The 16,106-nt window shown below is 36.9% G+C and overlaps 1 protein-coding gene across 5 annotated transcripts in view; it reads right to left on the bottom strand.

Annotated features, from left to right (window-relative positions):
* Positions 1-16,106, bottom strand: part of pcdh7b (protocadherin 7b) — a 295,557-nt gene that overhangs the window by 269,999 nt on the left and 9,452 nt on the right. The gene's annotated exons all lie outside the window — the stretch shown is intronic.

Here is a 16,106-nt window from a genome sequence, read left to right as displayed (position 1 = left end):
CTGAGTCCTACTGAAGTCCAGGCAAATGGAGAAATTAGCATTTGACCAAAAAAAAAAAAAAGAAGAAGACGAAGAAGTAAAGCCTGTGGGGACTTCATAATTCAGCTGATTTGATAGCAGCTACCTTGTGAGAGCGCTCGTAACTCCAGCTGCCCCGTGACCTTCATTCTTCAGCGGTCGGCAGGCAGACTCTTCCAGCCTCTGACAAGATTTATCAGGTCCTGGCTAATAGCCTGTTCTGTGCCAGGTAAAACCTCATCGATACGGGTCCACATGGCCCTGCCAACGCTACGCTAATGAATATTTCAGCTTTTTTCTTTTTTTTTTTCACACATCTGCAGAGTTTAGTGCGGTTAGTAGTCGGCGTGCACACGTCTGGATAGAGATTCGTGGTCAATAAACGCCTCAATGAGCCAAGTTCTACCTCAGGTCATCAGGTCGGGACCCAGTTTTTTAATTATTATGTAAATGATTCAAAGCCAGAGCACAAAGGTATCGACAGATTTACAAGAAACACAACTGATGCCATGTTTATAGAAGTTGTAGTCATGAAAATGGCTCCTGGTTTTTCAGTGATGGAAGTGAGGAAAAAAAACAACCTGAACTTCTCTGTGCATTTCCTTCTGCGTGCTCTTCGGTGCATTCTGCTGCACTGTAGGAGCAAAAACCTGGTTTGTTACCGATGACTAACAAACCTGGTTTGCTTGTCTTCGGACATACTGCGACAGAAAAATGGCCCTTTCTCTCAGTTTCCTGGAGCCAGGACCACTTGAACCTGTTTTGGATTCCTGCCTCACACTTCAGTTCGTCCTCACGCTGAAGGACCAGGAATTCTGACATGATTTCACAGAATATTTACACCAAATACACCGGCGGTAAAATAATCAAAGTGAATCCGCCATCTTGTCTCCAGAGACGCGAAACGGACCATGTGTCATCAACGGACCAATCAGAGCCGTCGATACAAGTTCCGCATTGTAAACGAGCATCTCATTGGTCGAGATGAATGGAGAAGAAAGCAATATGACCGCGCCCATGAGACGGACCCAAATAAACATAATTTACACTTTTTGGAGCGATTTATGTATAATTTTCCGGCTGAAATGTTGCCAAACCAGACGAAAATGATCCGAACACATTTAATTTACAGGAACACATGCTCAGTTTTTGGAAAAAAATGGATTTCCAGCAAAAACTAGAACACTTTCATCACCGTTTTGGAATAACCTTCAGAATATTCTACAGCGACATCATTTTGACTCCTTTTAGACTTTAAGAAGTTACAAATCTAAAGAGTGTAAGTGCTATTCCTAACTGGATTTTGTCTAATGTACGTTTAATTCTTTTCTCTCATCACTGCTTTTACATGTCGTATTCTAAACATTTTTTGTCGAGCTTAGGACCTTAGTGCAGTTAGTAGTCGGTGTGTACACATCTGTAGTCAATAAACGCCTCAGTGAGCCAAGTTCTACCTCAGGTCATCAGGTCGGGACCCAGTTTTTTAATTATTATGTAAATGATTCAAAGCCAGAGCACAAAAGCTTCGACAGATTTACAAGAAACACAACTGATGCCATGTTCATAGAAGATGTAGTCATGAAAATGTCTCCTGGTTTGGAATAACCTCCAGAATATTCTACAACGTCATCATTTTGACTCCTTTTAGACTTTAAGAAGGTCAAGTTTATTTCTATATCACCTTTACATTTATAAATATAAATGTAAATATATAGTGATGTAAGATCTGGGGCACCGCTAGCAATTGTAGACCCCATGAAAGGTAAACAATGTGTTTATTTAGTATCTTGTCGATCTGTCGGAGCGTTATATACATGAGGGTGCAGTCCATAACTAACGTAAGTAATGCTGGCGTGAAGCAAAACTGAAACTTAACGTGTTTTCAACATCCGTCAACATTATACAGCAAATCTTACACGAAATTTTCACAACTTCTAACTTGTATCCACTGGACCCCTCCACTACTAGAAATGCTAGGCCCCATGAATTTGTCACATTTACCCCCCCCCCCCCCCTTTACGAAGCCCCAGTATAAGATACACTAAAACTAATCCAAACAGATACACAACAATAGCATAAATCGTATCAAAGTTAAAGAACCAAATACTCCGATAAACACACGTTCTATGATAAAGATCAGGAAACAGACGATAGAACAATAAGAACACAAGTAACAAGTGAAAGACAAATAACAAATGTGACAAGTGGGTGTTGTCTGTGTTTAAACACAACAGGGTCTGCTAGAAGAGCTGCTGTTTCAGTTTGGACGTGTGCGTGCTGTTTAGTGTCAATAAATAAATCCACTGGGGTTTCAGATTGAAGCAGCTGAAACTCTCCTCAGAGACGTTGGAATTCCAGTGTGTGAAGTTCTGCCACAGCTGGAAATGAAAGAACGGAGCTGGATGGTTGAACGTCAGGGTTTCTTCTACACGAGGGAGTCGGATTCTGAGGCCTATGAAGGTATGTGCTTATTATGGGATGTTCTTAAGTCGCTGTTTATTGATCCACAGCTCTGACCATGTTTGTGGGATTCAAACAGGTTTTTAGTTCAGTTATTGACGACACAAACCGAACAGAAAACAGGTGATTAGAGCGAAGCTAACCGCTAAGCTAACAGCTAAGCTAACAGAGCTAAGCTAATGGAGCTATAATGTAAACACAGTGTGATTTTAGCTGCTGTTAAAATAAGAGTTTATGAGTTTTAGTTTGAAGAAGAAAACTTGGTGATACAATAATAGATGCGGAAACAATTTCAGTTAATTTTATCCACCTTTAAGTACAATTTTACCATCTTTTATACTAGTTTTACCAAGTTTTCATCCATTTCAACCATCTTTAAGTCTGATTTAATCAGTTTAGTTTTACAATCTTTTAATCCTGTTTTACCAAAATTATAGTCTCTTTTAACCTTTTTCAGTTCAGTTTGATCATCTTTTATACTAGTTTTACCAACCTTTAGTCTGTTAAGACCCTCTTTTAACTTGGGTTTATTATCTTTTAGCTCATTTTAACCAACTTTTAGTTTAGTTTTATCATCTTTTATACTATTTTTGCCAACCTTTAGTCTGTTAAAACATCTTTTAGTCTGGTTTCGCTATATTTTAGTCTAGTTTACCCATGGTTCAGTTGGGTTTAGCCATCTTTTAGTTTGGTTTTACTATGTTTTAGCTCATTTTAACCACCTTTTACTTTAGTTTTACCATGTTTTATACTGGTTTTTCCAACTTCTAGTCTGTTAAAACCATCTTTTAGTTCGTTTTTACTATCTTTTAGCTCGTTTTAACCACCGTTTAGTTTTACCATCTTTTATACTTGTTTTTCCAACCTCTAGTCTGTTAAAACCACCATTTAGTTTGGTTTTACTCTAATTTAGTCTAATTTAACCATCCTTCAGTTGGGTTTATCCATCTTTTAGTTTGGTTTTACTATGTTTTAGCTCATTTTAACCACCTTTCACTTTAGTTCTACCATCTTTTATACTGGTTTTACCAACCTCTAGTCTGTTAACACCATCTTTTAGCTTGGGTTGATTATCTTTTAGCTCATTTTAACCACCTTTTACTTTAGTTTTAGCATCTTTTATACTGGTTTTTCCAACTTCTAGTCTGTTAAAACCATCTTTTAGTTTGGTTTTACTATCTCTTAGCTCATTTTAACCACCTTCTAGTCTTTCATACTGGTTTTTCCAACCTCTAGTCTGTTAAAACCATCTTTTAGTTCAGTTTTACTATATTTTAGTCTAATTTAACCATCCCTCTGTTGGGTTTATCCATCTTTTAGTTTGGTTTCACTGTCTTTTAGCTCATTTTAACCACCTTGTAGTCCTTTACACTGGTTTTAATACTGAGCTTTATACTTTTTCAGTTAGCCATACAGTCTGTGGACACATGCCGTTGATTCCTTGGTGGTTTTGGTGGTTTTCTGGTCCCAGACTTCTCCCAGTTTAGAACATCACTACGTTAACTCCCAATGCAAACTTGTCCAACATCATATTTCAATCAATCACCTCTAAAGTCCTGTTCGGAACGAGTCCCCGACCCGGCGCCCTGGTCCCTGTTGGACCATGTCCTGGGTGTTTTTTCACAGGTGCAGATCAAACCTTGGATCTCCATCTGCCCGTTTGTGCACATGTACAGAGGCTGTGTAATAACCAGACACACATACAAATATAATGAACTGCATTCGTTGGGTAAACACAGCGGCAGTTTCGCACACACACACACACACACACACACACACACACACACCGGTGGAGGATATTGAAACCCTCTCAGGCATGTCACCACGCGTGAGCCTGGCGTGTCGGATGATGGAGAGGCTGAAGCGCCGAGGCCCCCGTTTCGCCGTGCGCGCCCCTTTACCGTACGCCCACGCACTTGCACGTGCACGTAGGACGAGAGCGCACGGCGGTGGAACTTTCACACAGGTCCCCCCAGGCTTTGATGGATGGTCGGTGAGCGCTCTACCTCCTGTTTCATACACATATAATCTCATTTGGGGGGGGCACATGGTGGGAGCCGCACCAAAACAGGGCTAATAGAAGCAGTCAAGCTGTCCTACACTGTAAAAAAAATCTGCAATTTAACAGATTTTTCACTGTTTATTTGACTGATTTTTCCTGTATTTTTAAGATACAGGAAAATATCAATGAAATGACAAAAATAGACTGTGATTTTACACGTCAAATGGAAAAGAACACGAAAAAACTGGCTACAAAAAACTAGACTAGACTAAATTAGATTAGATTAGATTAGACTAGATTAGAATAGACTAGACTAGATTAGACTAGACTAGATTAGACTAGACTAGATTAGACTACACTAGATTAGATTAGACTAGAATAGAATAGACTAGATTAGATTAGACTAGATTAGACTAGACTAGACTAGAATAGAATAGATTAGATTAGACTACACTAGATTAGATTAGACTAGAATAGAATAGACTAGATTAGATTAGACTAGATTAGACTAGACTAGAATAGAATAGATTAGATTAGACTAGACGAGATTAGATTAGAATAGAATAGAATACATTAGATTAGATTAGACTAGATTAGATTAGACTAGAATAGACTACATTAGATTAGACTAGACTAGATTAGACTAGACTAGATTAAACTACATTAGATTAGATTAGACTAGATTACATTAGACTAGAATAGACTACATTAGACTAGACTAGATTAGACTATATTAGATTAGACTACACTAGATTAGACTAGATTAGATTAGATTAGATTAGACTAGACTAGATTAGACTACATTAGATTAGACTCCACTAGATTAGACTAGACTAGACTAGATTAGATTAGATTAGACTAGATTAGACTAGACTAGAATAGATTAGACTAGACTAGACTAGATTAGATTAGATTAGACTAGATTAGACTAGATTAGACTAGACTAGATTAGATTAGATTAGATTAGATTAGACTGATAGTTGATTGTACAACTTAGTCTCATTGAAAATTATTTCTATATACATTTATAGGTAATTGGATTGTTTTAATACATGTAAATATTCTTTATTAAACATTAAAAAGTCAAAAAATATGCAAAATCTCATGTAAAGTTAGGGCAAAAAAACTGTATTTTAACGATGGAAAATTACCGTATTTTTACGAGATGGTTAGTTTCCGTTATTTAACAGTATTTTTTCGGTGCCCCAGCTGCCGGAATAATATCGTTTTTGTTTTTTTTCTTTTTTTTTTTCTTTTTTTTACAGTGTATCCCTCCCCTTCCTGAGTGGAGTCCTATCCATTCTCCTGGGCTGCTTCGCTAATATGTACGACTGGAGCCTGTTAATACAAAGTTCTATCCGTTCCAAAGAAGAACGCCGTCGGATGCATTATTTATCCAATACAATTCCGATGCGTCTTAAGCAGTCTGGAGATCTCAGTGCATCTTAATATTTAAGCGATATAAAAGTAGAAGGTCAAAGTCAAGAGGGAAAGAAAAGGGGAAGGGGGGGGTGTACAGTGTGGAGGGAGTCGGAACAGGTGCCGCTCTGACAGGGCCTTTAAAAAATCAATGTGAACCTGAACCCCGGGTGAAGGTTGGACCTATTAAACACGCTCCAATTACACCGCTGAACTTGTTAACGGGGCCGTTGTCAACACCGTCATGCGCTCGCCGCTCCACTGTACCCGTCGTCGTTCGTCGTCGTCGTAGCGACTCCTCTGACATGTCAGCCGGAGCGTCTTTTTTTTTTTTTTTTTCACCGCCTGTCACTTCAGAGCGAGGAGCTTTAGTGTTGATTGAGTAAAAAAGGCAGCGGCGGGGGTAAATTATGGAGCAGAAATAGACGTCTAAAGGATGTGGATGGAGCTGATGTGACATCACCCACTGGGTTTGTGGGGTGGAGGTCTGCCTTTGGAGTTTTAATGGAGACGGAAATGATGTTAACTGGTGGATCTGAGGAACAGAGGGAGTCTGGTTGAACATGTTTTAGTTCAGTTTTACTGACTTTTATACCGGTTTTACCAACGTTTACTCTGTTCAAACCATCTCTTACTGTGGTTTTACTATATTTCAGTTCATTTTAACCATCTTTTAGTTTAGTTTTACTGTAAACACCTCTATTTCTGCTGCAAACCTTTGTATTTTAACAAAGATCAAAAACCACCTACTGGTCTAATCTGTTTAATACCTGTTGATCCACTAATTCGATCAATACACGTCAATAATTGTTGTAAAATACAGTTGTTCATCTTTTCATGGTCATCAGACATGACCCATTTGGACGTTCAGAGGCTCCATAGTTACCATGGAAACACTGTCATCTTCATCAACATTGATTCACCAGTAAAGCCCATGGAGTTGGATCAATGTCAGTGGATGGACACACTGGGATTATGTTCAGTTAATGACGGATTTGATGGAAAAAAAGTCACTTTTCTTCATTTTTTTTCTGTTTCTGATCTAATAATGTTCAACTTCAGTCTGAGCTTTTATGAACATCTGCATGATCAGTGAATTAAGTCTAGGAAAATACATGATTATCACTGAAAAAATGCAAAACATAGAAGACAATATTATAATAAATGACGATAGATCACTTAAAGGTTAAATATGGAGAAAAGTAGAGCTGGGTCTTTATGGGTGAACATGGAGGTCTATTGTTTATTAACTTCTACTGTCGTCGTAGTCGTTGCTAGTCGTCCTGGGGTCTCAGTTAAAAACGCATCAAACTAGAAGCACTTGGAGAGCACAGACCTTCACCAGGGCAGATCAGTGGGCCCCCATGACCCCCGATCACCACCAAAATTTAATCACTTGTTCCTTGTGCCAGTATCAACATTTCCTGAAATTTTCATCCAAATCCGTCCAGAACTTTTTGAGTTATCTTACACACGGACAAACAGACAAACCAACGCCGACGAAAACAGAAGCTCCTTGGCGGAGGTAAAAAGGAAACATCATCTGCAATAAATTCACACTGCAGTAGTAATAAATAACACTGGGTTACACAAAAATGTTTTTTGCAAGTTGTCTAGATTTTTTCGACTGAATTCGGACCATTTTGCACCGCTGAATCCAAAAATGACATCTGTTTTTCTCAATCAGGTCAGGTTTTTTTTTGCTAATTTGATTTTGAAAAATTTGATCTTCTCACAAAATTGATTACATTTTTGTGACTTTATCAGTTGATTTTTTTATATAGTTCTCACCCAAAATAGGTTTTAAGAGAAAAAAAATCATTTTCTAACAGGATTCCTGTTAGGTACAATGGTGTATTCACCGCAGATGGAGCAGAATACGTCAGGCTTATTTTTGTAAGATCTTCTAGTCGAAGCCATTTCATTCACCTGTAATATTAAAAAAAACAATCATAAATTGGCAAAAGTAAAATCTCCAGAACTCATTTATTGCAAGAAATATGAAAGAATTTTGTATCCTATGATGTGAAAATGCCCATAAATGTAAGCAAAAATGTTCAAAAGCCAATATGTAGCAGAGTTCAGAAAGTTGACCTGATTGAGCAAAATGAATGTGATTTTTGGATTCAGCACCAAAATGATCCTAAATCAGCTCAAAAAACTGAAACAATACATTTGTTGTTGAGCACACATCCGATAAGTCCTTCAGCCATGTTGGCCTCTACAGGTCTGCAGGATCCTCTGATTATAGGGTTTGTTTTGGTGGGTTTTAGTTCTACCTGTGATGCTCTGGTCTGAATCTGAAACACTCGCTCAGTTTCAGTGTTTTTTTCCGTCAGCTCGACTTAATAAATAAGTCCAGTGTACAGTCGACCGCTGAAGCAAAAAAAAAAAAAAAAAAGGCTAAATTATGGATCAACACGTCTGCGGCTCTTCCTCTTATTTCGTCGAAGGCCAAGTGTGACGCCAACACCGGACAGGGTTTAAATCGTCGGCCCCTGACGAGGGTCCGCGGACCCCGTTGGCAGTTCCCTTGACACCTCGCACCACTTTGACAGGGAGTGATTCATCTGAACCATCACAGACCTACGTTTCCTCAAACAGACGCTTACACAAACATACACTGTAAAAAAAATCGGTAATTTAATAGAACTTTCACTGTTTATTTGACAGATTTTTCCTGTATTTTTAAGATACAGGAAAATATCAATGAAATGACAAAAACAGACTGTGATTTTACATGTCAAATGTAAAATAACACGAAAAAACTAACTGTGAATAACCAAAAAATTTCCATTTTTCAAAAGATTTTTTTTTTGTTTCACAGAAAAATACAGTTAAAATAAATTTGCAAATGTATCGTAATTTCACAAATATTTCTTTTCTATTTATGAGATTAAACTGTTAATTTAAAGTTTAATACTGTAAAAAAATTTGTAAATGGACAACTGAGTCTCACTGAAAATTATTTATTTATATATTTATAGGGAATTTGATTGTTTTAATACATGAAAATATTCTTTATTAAACATTAAAAAGTAAAAAAATATATGCAACATTAAAAAACAAAGTTTTTTAATTGTGGAAAATTACTGTATTTTATGAGATTATGAGATTTTTATGAGACTAGATTAGATTAGATTGACAGTTGATTGGACATCTTAGTCTCAATGAATATTATTTATTTATATATTTATAGGTAATTTCATTTGAGTAATACATGAAAATATTCTTTATTAAACATTAAAAAAAAAAAAAAGCAAAATCTCATGTAAAGTTTTTTAATTATGGAAAAGTACCGTATTTTTATGAGATGGTTATTTTCCGTTATTTAACAGTATGTTTTTGGCGCCCCAGCTGTTGGAATACTATCGTTTTTTCACAGGTTTTTTTTTTGTTTTTTTGCTTTTTTTTTTTTTTTTTTTTTTAGTGTACAGAAACAGACAGGGAACCTCCGCGGCACTGGTTCGAGTCGACATCGAGCAAAAACAAACGGTCCGTGACCTTAAGTACAACAACAACAAAAAAAACAGTCCCATAATTACGGGACTGCCTTTCCAGTGTTGCTCAGGTTCGGTGTCACCACGGCGACCACGACACTCTGCTTTTGCTTATTAGTCTCCAAAACAAGCGTCTGATCCGTGTTGTGATCCGGCTCGTCGACACCCCCCCCCCCCCCCCCCCCCCCGAGCTCAGCGATGTTCTCATTTATGGGTTCTAGCTTCTACAGTCGATATCGGAGAGGACAGACGACGAGGCTAGCGTCGCGGATCGTCAGACCTTGGGAGTCGTGTAAAAGTCAATTTAGTGAACAAACTCCTGCGAACAATCGCACAGAAAAAACACAGCGACAACAACGACGAGGGGAGGTAGGAGGTGACGGATGGAGCCACAGGAAAAAGGCAAATGTGCAAATATGAACAGGCTTCATCCCGGTGAGTTCTATCTAATGCGATCACTGCCGAGCACCAAATGAAATTCTGTTTTCAGTGACATCAAATAAGAAAGAAGCCACGACAAGAAGGTGTTATCTCCACACAAACACCTGACACTAACAACCTGCAGCATGAGGGCAGCAGGTTCACATTCTCATCTGGGCTGGGTTTCTCCTCCCTCCCTCCTTCTCTCTCTCTCCCTCCCTCCCTCTCTCCTTCTCTTTCTTGCTCCATCTTTCTGCATCTGATCATGACAAATGTTGCAGATGAGTTTCCGTTTCTTCCATCACCAGTATTTATTTACATGAGGACGAGTGAGACGGTATCGGATGGAAGCACGAGGAAGGAAGAAAAAGAAGAAAAATGAAGGAAGAAAAAGAAGAAAGAGAAGGAAGAAAAAGAAGAAAGAGAAGGAAGAAAAAGAAGAAAGAGAAGAAAAGGAAGAAAAAGAAGAAAGAGAAGGGAGGAAAATCTGTATGTACAGGAAAAAAAAAACAGATTTATTGAACAGATCAATCATCTGAAAAGGACAAAACCAGGTTTTACTAGAGTTTTACAGATGAAATCAGATTAGACTAGACTAGACTAGACTAGATTACATTACATTAGATTAGATTACATTAGATTAGACTACATTAGACTGGACTAGACTAGATTAGATTAGACGAGGTTAGACTAGACTAAGATTAGATTATAGTAGACTAGATTATATTAGATTAGACTAGACCAGATTAGATTAGACTAGATTAGACTAGACTAGATTAGATTATAGTAGACTAGATTATATTAGATTAGACTAGACTAGACCAGATTAGATTAGACTAGATTAGACTAGACTACATCAGATTACGTTAGACTAGACTAGATCAGATTAGATTAGACTAGACTGGGTTAGACTACATTAGATTAGATTAAGTAAATTAGATAATAATAATAATAATAATAATAATAATAATAATTATTATTATTATTATTATTATTATTATTATTATTATTATTATTATAGTTTTACCAAATTGTCATCCATTTAAACCATGTTTACATGTGATTTAATCATCAAATAAGTTGGTTTTACAACCTTTTAAACTTGTTTTACCAAACTTATAATCTCTTTTAACATTTTTTAGTTTAGTTTTACTGCCTTTTATACTGGTTTGACCAACTTTTAGCCTGTTTAAGACATCTTTTCATCTGGTTTCACTATATTTTAGTCTAGTTTAACTGTCCTTCAATTGGGTTTATCCATCTTTTCATCTGGTTTCACTATATTTTAGTCTAGTTTAACTGTCCTTCAGTTGGGTTTATCCATCTTTTCATCTGGTTTCACTATATTTTAGTCTAGTTTAACTGTCCTTCAGTTGGGTTTATCCATCTTTTCATCTGGTTTCACTATATTTTAGTCTAGTTTAACTGTCCTTCAGTTGGGTTTATCCATCTTTTCATCTGTTTTCACTATATTTTAGTCTAGTTTAACTGTCCTTCAGTTGGGTTTATCCATCTTTTCATCTGGTTTCACTATATTTTGGTCTAGTTTAACTGTCCTTCAGTTGGGTTTATCCATCTTTTCGTCTGTTTTCACTATATTTTAGTCTAGTTTAACTGTCCTTCAGTTGGGTTTATCCATCTTTTCATCTGGTTTCACTATATTTTAGTCTAGTTTAACTGTCCTTCAGTTGGGTTTATCCATCTTTTCGTCTGTTTTCACTATATTTTGGTCTAGTTTAACTGTCCTTCAGTTGGGTTTATCCATCTTTTCATCTGGTTTCACTATATTTTGGTCTAGTTTAACTGTCCTTCAGTTGGGTTTATCCATCTTTTCGTTTGGTTTCACTATCTTTCAGTTCATCACAGATGTTTATTTTCACGTCAGGACATCTGACATCGCTGGTATTGGATGTAGCGACGAGGCAGAAAGATAAAGAGGGAAAGAAGGAAGATGTGCAGAGGAAAGGCTGAAACCCCTCAGTATTCCCATATTATGCAGAGTAATAGAACCCAAAGCGTGGCGAGCAGCTGCTGTAATTTCCCTCGCTGACTTTCTGTGTCTTCATAAGCGTTTCTGCCAGCGTATCAGGTAAGTCTAATCCTTAGATTAGTAATTGCCTTATAGCAAATGCATTCAAATCACCAAACCAAATTATAGCAGAAAATGCTGCCCGCTGCAATTTCATGAGTATTATGTGCACTGTTACTCCTTCCATTTTGCTTTTGGAACATAAACAACAAAAGCCTGAGCCGCCGTCGACTGAATTAGGCCATAATAGATCCAAAACAATTTTGATGAAATTAGCCACAGTTGGCGGTACACAGCACCACACAAAGGACAAGCGCTAATAATAATGTGGCAATAAACAAACCAGCTCATCGCACATTATCTCATTTCTGACTAAACACGAAATTTCCAGATTATAGTTTTCTGCCATTTTCCATCAGTTTTCTGTTCGGGTTTCTGCATCAAATCTTCCTAAAACAGGAGTTATTTCAGCTGGAAATCTGTAAATGTCAAATATCAGCAGCCATCTGGATCAGTACCACATGCTCATGCATAACGCAAGATATTATTTCATTAAATCCACATTAATTACTGACTTTTACCTGTAGAAAACATTTAGCTTGAATGTATTTAGTCTTTAAATACTGTGCACATGTTCACTGCATTATGTTGTTATGTTTTAAACCCATAAAGACCAAAACAGATGAATGACAGTGGATGAAATAAACTTAATTTTTTTTTTTTTTTAATCTACTATATAATAATTGTTAAAAAGATAAGCAACAAATTTATTAAAATAAAGTTTAAAAACAGAAAAGAATAAAATAAGCAACAAAATGAACAGAAGTAATAAATGAAATGAACAAAAATAAATCTAAAAAACCCTACAAAATAAAAAAAATGTTACAAAAATAAGTAAAAAATTTACCAAAATAACGTAAAAAGAATAAAATAAGCTGCAAAATGAACAAAACTAATGAATAAAATGAACAAAATGAATTAAAAAAACCTACACAACAATAAATAATGTTAAAAAATAAGCAAAACATTTAGTAAAATAAAGTAAAAAAGAACAAAATATGCAACATAATAAACAAAAGTGATGAATGAAATGAACAAAAATTAATAACAAATCAACAAAATAAGTAACATGACTAAAAAAAGCCACAAACTGAACTAAACTGCCGAAAAAACAAAACAAATCTTTTAAATCCATGTAAATTAGGGGAGTCCTTCAGCCATTTTTTTCGTGTTATTTTACATTTGACCTATAAAAATCACAGTCTATTTTTGTCATTTCATTGATATTTTCCTGTATCTTAAAAATACAGGAAAAATCTGACAAATAAACAGTGAAAATTCGGTTAAATTACAGATTTTTTTTTACAGTGCATACACATTTGTACATTTCTGACGATAGAAGGTGCAGTATGTGTCTGCGGTGTTTTCCCTTCATAACTCCTGCCCATAACGTGCATCGGGGGCATTTCATCCAATCAAAGCTGAGGGATCGTCTGTGCAGAGCACCAGCGCTAATGAAGCGCTTGGACAGTTGTGCAGCGCTGCAGGCACATGTGTCTTTAACTCTAAACAGACCTAGAGCTGCACCAACTGGAGGGTGGCGGATGACCAAACACATTAAGGCTCCTGAGGAACCTCTTATCAAGTAATTACCTCCGACCGGCTCCATGACTGACGGACTGCCTCCACAGATAACATCGCATGTGCAAACGGAGACTTCCCAAACACAACAAGTGCTAATGAGCGACACAATTAAAAAGCAGAAGAAGGAAAAAGACGCAGAGGTTTGAGTCGGGCCTTGTTTCATCTGGGTCGTTTGTGCATGTTTTCTTCGATAAGCCGCGTCAGAAAATCAAGAAAAGGAAAAAAAAAAGTCGATTACGGTTCAGAATGCTGCGAAAACATGAACACAACCTCCTCCATGTTGGTTTGAGGAAGCTACGGCTATTTATCAAGGGTTATAGTTACTATAGACCAGCATATACACCAAAATCTACAGAAAAAATACACTAAAATACAACAAAAGTATGCTCCAATACACGAAAATACACTCAAATGCATTCAAATATCCAAAAATGCAGAAAAGAAAACACTAGAAGTATGCTACAGTACACAAAAATACACTAAAATACGCCAAAAGTATGCTCCAATACACAAAAAAAAACACTCAAATGCATTAAAATATCCAGAAATACAGAAGAGAAAAGACTAGAAGTATGCTAAAATACACGAAAATACACTAAAATGCATTAAAATACAAAAAAATATTAAAATGATAGGCTAATATGCAGAAAAAAATACACTAAAATACACTAAAATACATAAAATATGAAAACATATGCTCTAATGTAGAACAAATATGCAACAATATACAAAAAATATATACTATAGTACATTAAACTATGAAAAACATATGCTCTCATTTAGAACAAATATGCTAAAATCCACAAAAAGATACACTAAAATACATAAAAATATGCAAAAATCTGAAAAAATACACTCTTAAATAGAACAAATATGTTAAAATACACTAAAAATATACACTAAAATACACTAAACTATGAAAAACATATGCTCTAATATCAACAAATATGCTAAAATACACAAAAAATACACACTAAAATACATAAAAAATATGCAAAAAATATGAAAAACATATGCTCTAATATAGAACAAATATGCTACAATACAAAAACTATACACTAAAATACTTAAAAATATGCAAAAATCTGAAAAAAATATGCTCTAATATAGAACAAATATGCCACAATACAAAAAATATACACTAAAATACATAAAAATATGCAAAAATCTGAAAAAATACACTCTTAAAAAGAACAAATATGCTAAAATACACTAAATATATACACTAAAATACACTAAACATACACTAAACGACACTAAAAACACACTAAACACACAATCACTGTGCTGATGAATCCAGATTTCTGACTTTTAAGACATGTTTCTTTGGTCTTTGGTCAGATTTGCGACCTTTCATTCACATAAACAACAGTAAACGACACACTTTCGGTTCCGCACATCCCAGAGTCGGACTAACGCGTCATGTGACCTGTGTTTCTTCCCCCTCTGACCCCACGGTGGCGCCGTACGGTGCATTTCTGCAGGTCTGCGCAGACGTGTACGGCGTTCTTCCAGGAAGCGGAGGTGGTAAATGTCAGCTTCTATAAATACTGGGGTGTGTGGACGTGGCAGGACGTGGGCGCTGGCAGGTGCTTCTTTACGTGACACCAGGAGACACTGGGTTTGGTTTGGTTTGGTTTTTTCATGTAAATCTGGGAGGAATAGAAGGAGTCCATTAGGCGGCTGTGGCTTTCCTCAGGTGTTTAAGCTGCAACGTTGTGTCGGAGAAAAACAAATGAGGCCAGAGGCAAAGCGCTGCATTTCCATACGGGTCTGCTGATCCGCCTGAAGGCCAATCACAGCCGGTGTTTTGGACACAGACGCCCGTCTAAGTGACCTCCATTTGCATGAGGACGGCGTCTGCGGCGGGTGACGGTCCGCCCCACGGAAATCACATGATCAGCGGTGGAGACCGGCCGACGGTCGGAGCGGAGGTCGCAGTTACTTAAAAAAATAGTCCCAGTGTCCCCGTACGTCTGCGTCATGTTCTACGTTCCAGTCCTGGTTGTGGTCTACGTTCCAGTCCTGGTTCTGGTGTACGTTCCAGTCCTGGTTGTGGTCTACGTTCCAGCCCTGGTTCTGGTCTACGTTCCAGTCCTGGTTCTGGTCTACATTCCAGTCCTGGTTCTGGTCTACGTTCCAGTCCTTGTTCTGGTCTACGTTCCAGTCCTGGTTCTGGTCTACGTTCCAGTCCTGGTTCTGGTCTACGTTCCAGTCCTGGTTCTGGTCTACGTTCCAGTCCTGGTTCTGGTCTACGTTCCTGTGGTCTGAGCGCAGATCAATCAAAACTATAGAAGTGGGCGGGACTTTGACTGGAGGACATATGACTGTTATCAGTGATCAATAGGAACTATATTTACATCTGGAACCATTGACATGTTATAAACCACCAACATATGGAGCAGTAGAAGGAAAAGCAAATGTTTCTTATTTCAGAAATTTGTCTAATTTAAATATATCAACAAAATGAAAAAAAACATCAACAAAATTAAATAAATTCTATTCCTAATACAGTATTTTATTTTTTATTAGACTGTCTTGTCTCTGTCGCACTTTGAGATTCTGCTGAAAGAAAAGTGCTTTATAAAAGCAATTTAGTATTATTATTATTATT

The sequence above is a fragment of the Sphaeramia orbicularis genome, chromosome 18, assembly GCF_902148855.1.
Source record: "Sphaeramia orbicularis chromosome 18, fSphaOr1.1, whole genome shotgun sequence".
NCBI classification, from domain to species: Eukaryota; Metazoa; Chordata; class Actinopteri; order Kurtiformes; family Apogonidae; genus Sphaeramia; species Sphaeramia orbicularis.
This window is presented reverse-complemented; position numbering and strand designations above follow the sequence as displayed.